Source organism: Callithrix jacchus, chromosome 19, assembly GCF_049354715.1.
Source record: "Callithrix jacchus isolate 240 chromosome 19, calJac240_pri, whole genome shotgun sequence".
NCBI classification, from domain to species: domain Eukaryota; kingdom Metazoa; phylum Chordata; class Mammalia; order Primates; family Cebidae; genus Callithrix; species Callithrix jacchus.
Window position 1 is genome coordinate 14,942,938 of NC_133520.1, and position 4,994 is coordinate 14,947,931.

At 43.6% G+C, this 4,994-nt stretch overlaps 1 pseudogene; it reads left to right on the forward strand.

Annotated features, from left to right (window-relative positions):
* The first annotated feature begins 2,598 nt into the window (after positions 1–2,598).
* LOC144580463 (large ribosomal subunit protein eL8 pseudogene) lies at positions 2,599–3,478 on the forward strand (annotated as a pseudogene).
* The last annotated feature ends 1,516 nt before the right edge of the window (positions 3,479–4,994 follow it).

Below are 4,994 nucleotides of genomic sequence, written 5' to 3' on the forward strand. Positions count from 1 at the left end.
GATCAGGACAGCAGTGAGCCGTGATTGTGCCACTGCACTCCTGAGAGACAGAGCAAGACCTTGTCTCAAAGAAAAACAAAAACAAAACTGAAGTCAGTGTCCCACTCCAAAGATTCTGATCTTTAATACTGGGTGTGAGAGTTTTCCAGCCCTCCAGGTGACTTACATGTGTAAGTGAGGGTTGAGAACAGCTGATATGGAGGGTGGAATGGTGGTGTGGAAGCCCATGGGCCGGCTGCAGATTCAACCTGGTTTGAATCTGGCCTTGTTGTTGACTGGCCAAGTAACCTTGGGTGTGCACTCCATTATATGAGCCTCAGTTTTCTCATCCATGAGAACACGGGATGATACTGCCTCCGTCTTAGGATTGTGAGGCTTAGCCTGTTTGTGCATGAGGTTGCAATTTTTTGAATTTTTGCAATCAGGCCTTGGCAATGATGGCGAGCAGTAGGCTATAAGTAACTCCCACGTGCTTAGCATTCCAATAATGGAACAATAGGCATAAATGCATCTTAAACATGTGTGTTCAGTTCCTAATACAGGGCAGGGTATACATGATTAATCCACATGAACATTTGTTGCCTTCTCTCGTTACTTTCTGGTCTAGAAACACATGGAGCAAGATTAAAACTCACGATTTGTGATTCAAATTTGGTCAGTAATGAGTTTTGATGGACTTGGATAGTATTTAAAAAATTTAAAAATCTATCATTTAAATATCCAAAGGTTACATACAAGTCTAGATTTTGGCTTCTTTGGAAGCATATCAAGATTTGGTAATAATGGGCACCATTTGGCCCGCCTGAAGCTGAGGAGCTCTTTCTTCCTTTAGAAAGGGCATTGCCTTTCCATCTGCTGAGCATCTCATCACTGTCTCCATCACGGCCTCAGTGTCTACATGTGCGCCTCCATTACCCCTCCAGCTTTTTCAGTTACAGTGCCTGCCTGCACCTCACCAATATTTGAGCTTGCCGCTTCTGGTCTACAAGCTCACATCATAATTCCTCGTCTTCCAGGATCTGGTTACAAACCACTGGGCATGCCACTTGTTGCCATTTGTTATACCGACTCCAGATTTTCTCACAATAATGCTTGCAGTTTTCTCCCTGGTTCCTGGGAGTGAAATGACTTTCCTTCTTCATATGTTGTCTCAGTACTTCGGTGCATTACAGTATGTCCTACAATACTAAACTGATTCCTGATCCTTTTAAATGAGCATTCTTTCCCCCACCCCTAGAAGACTTAAGGATCTTCTCTTAATCCCCAGTGTTCTGAAATTTTAACAGGATGTGCTTTGTGTTTTATTTTCTTCCACTGTCCTGAGCACCCTATGGGCTCTTCATCTGGAAAACTCAGGGAAACTCAGTATGGGAAATGTTCTAAACTGTTTCCTTAATGTTATCCTAAGAGGGAGAATGTTTCTTAGAACAGTGGGCTGGGATTTCTCAGTTACCACAGGGCAAAAAATTATATATATATATATATATATATATATATATATATATTTTTTTTTTTTTTTTTTTTTTAATTTTTATTGGATTTTAGGTTTTGGGGTACATGAGCAGAGCATGCAAGACAGTTGCGTAGGTACACACGTGGCAGTGTGCTTTGCTTTCCTTTTCCCCTTCACCCACGTTTGGCATTTCTCCCCAGGCTATCCCTCCCCACCTCCCCTCCCACTGGCCCTCCCCTTTTCCCCCCAATAGACCCCAGTGTTTAGTACTCCCCTCCCTGTGTCCATGTGTTCTCATTTTTCATCACCCACCTATGAGTGAGAATATGCGGTGTTTCATTTTCTGTTCTTGTGTCAGTTTGCTGAGAATGATGTTCTCCAGATTCATCCATGTCCCTACAAACGACACAAACTCATCATTTCTGATTGCTGCATAATATTCCATGGTGTATATGTGCCACATTTTTCCAATCCAGTCTATTATCAGTGGGCATTTGGGTTGATTCCAGGTCTTTGCTATTGTAAACAGTGCTGCAATGAACATTCGTGTACATGTGTCCTTATAGTAGAACGATTTATAGTCTTTTGGATATATACCCAGTAATGGGATTGCTGGGTCAAATGGAATTTCTATTTCTAAGGCCTTGAGGAATCACCACACTGTCTTCCACAATGGTTGAACTAATTTACACTCCCACAAACAGTGTAAAAGTGTTCCTTTTTCTCCACATCCTCTCCAGCATCTGTTGTCTCCAGATTTTTTAATGATCGCCATTCTAACTGGCGTGAGATGGTATCTCAATGTGGTTTTGATTTGCATCTCTCTGATGACCAGTGACGATGAGCATTTTTCCACATGATTGTTGGCCTCATATATGTCTTCTTTCGTAAAGGGTCTGTTCATATCCTTTGCCCACTTTTGAATGGGCTTGTTTGTTTTTTTCCTGTAAATCTGTTTGAGTTCTTTGTAAATTCTGGTTATCAGCCCTTTGTCAGATGGGTAAACTGCAAAAATTTTTTCCCATTCTGTTGGTTGCCAATCCACTCTAGTGACTGTTTCTTTTGCCGTGCAGAAGCTGTGGAGTTTCATTAGGTCCCATTTGTCTATTTTGGCTTTTGTTGCCAATGCTTTTGGTGTTTATATATATATTTTAAAAATTTATCACTCCCTCCTCCCACCGCCCAAGATGCTGAAAGGAAAGAAGGCCAAGGGGAAGAAGGTGGCTCCGGCCCTTGCTGTCATGAAGAAGCAGGAAGCCAAGAAGGTAGTGAATCCCCTGTTTGAGAAAAGGCCTAAGAATTTTGGCATTGGACAGGACATCCAGCCCAAAAGAGACCTCGCCCACGTTGTGAAATGGCCCCGCTATATCAGGTTGCAGTGGTAGAGAGCCGTCCTCTCTAAGCGGCTGAAAGTGCCTCCTGTGATTAGCCAGTCCACCCTACGATGAACCAGACCACCAAACAGCCGCTTAGCTGCTTAAGCTGACTCACAAGTACAGGCTAGGGATAAAGCAAGAGAAGAAGCAGAGCTGTTGGCCTGGGCCAAGAAGAAAGCTGCTGGCAAAGGGGACGTCCCCACTAAGAGACCACCTGTCTTTGGAGCAGGAGTTAACACCATCACCACCTTGGTGGAGAACAAGGAAGCTCAGCTGGTGGTGCTTCCACACGATGTGGATCCCATGGAGCTGGCTGTCTTCTTGCTTGCCCTGTGTCATAAAATGGGGGGTCCCTTACTACATTATCAAGGGGAAGGCAAGACTGAGACGTCTAGTCCACAGGAAGACCTGCACCACTGTCACCTCCACACAGGTTAACTCGGAAGGAGGAGGCGCTTTGGCTAAGCTGGTGGAAGCCATCAGGCCCAATTACAACGACAGATACGATGAGGTCCACTGTCACTGGGGAAGCAGTGTCCTGGGTTCCAAATCTGTGGCTCACATCGCCAAGCCTGAAAAGGCAAAGGCTAAAGAACTTGCCACTAAATGGGTTCGATATACACTGTTGAGTTTTCTGTACGTAAAATAATTACAATAATGCAAATTTTCCTTCAAAAAATTTATCTTTGCATTATTTAGCACTAGCACTGGGCACTGGCGCTCAACAATTGTAAAACTCAACAGAATTGAGATAAGTTTCTTGCGAAGTTGAAGTTTTAGGATTTAAATTTATGACTGTATTTGTCGTATTTCTCAGCAAAGGCACAAGATGCTCAGAGTGCTGAGTGACTGGCTCTGCTGGTGGCCCTCATTCCATCTGAGGGTTCAGTCCAGCCAGATTTCAGAATGATCATCTGTTGATATGGTACTCCCGAACTTCCCGTAACGTTTCCCTGAATGATTCCTCCATAGCCAACTTATTACTGTCTATTTCTTCCCACAGTGATGCTGGATTTTTGATGGTAGGGGTGGGTTATGGGGGCAGGGAATAGTGGTCAAAGAAGGAGGGAGGAGACGCATCCACCAGTTTCCTGCTGAGTTGACAGAAGCATTTCCTGCTTGACCTGCCCTTAGAACTGCCTGCTAAGGCGTGATGGCCAGGAGAGTCAGGGGCTGAGGATAGGGCCAGAAAAGATGTGGAAACCTGTTGGGAAAACCCAAAGGAATGAAGGTTAAGTGTAGAAATGGTTGAATTTAAATGGAAATTATTTGGAATGCTTTGTAGGGATAGTTTATCTTTTAACTCGAGATGTATATTTGAAAGGTTTATGGTTATAGAGAAGAGGAATATTCAAATACCTTCTTTACAAAATGAACAAAAATGCCATTCTCACCTCCAAAACACTGCACTTAATTTTAGATTTGTAATAAGTAAGACATGGCTGGAACTGACGTGTTTCTGAGGAATTCTGGGAGCTGGGCAGGCTCTTCTGCAAATGAACAGCAGGCTCTGTTTTAAAAACATGTTTTGTGATGTCTAAAGAGACAGCCAAGGCCTGGTTTCCCATTCCTTCCTCCCCGGGTTCGCTTCACCAACCACAGGAACTTTACGTAGTGTCTTTGGGGCCTACCCCTTAGAAGAGGTGATCTAGACCTGGCTCATTATTTACACCTAAAAAGGAGGGGGAGGCTGGGTGCTGGTGGCTCAGGCCTATAATCCCAGCACTTTAGGAGGCTGAGACAGGAGGATGCTTTGAGGCCAGGAGTTTAAGACCAGCTTGGGCAACATAGTGAAACTCTGTCTCTGCAAAAAAGTGAAAAATGTAAAAAGGAAGAGAAGGAGTGAAAACAAAGCCAACTTTTTATGAAATCTGTTTTGGTTTAAACTAAAGATAAAAAGGATACCCCATAAGGAACAGCAGCTATAGGATTAGGTTTGCGAGGGAGGATTGTTGAAAATGGGCAACCCAGCCTTTTTTTTTTTTTTCTGTTTATCTCCTGTTTCACAGGAGCCATCCCAGAATTGTGGGTCTCAATGGCCTTCAATCCAGTTTTACTCTGTTCCCTTCCACAAATATTGATGACATAGTCAGCCTGGATGTCCCCATGTCCTCTGTTCAATACCCTGCTTGACTGCAAGGTAATGCAGAGGAAACATAACATAG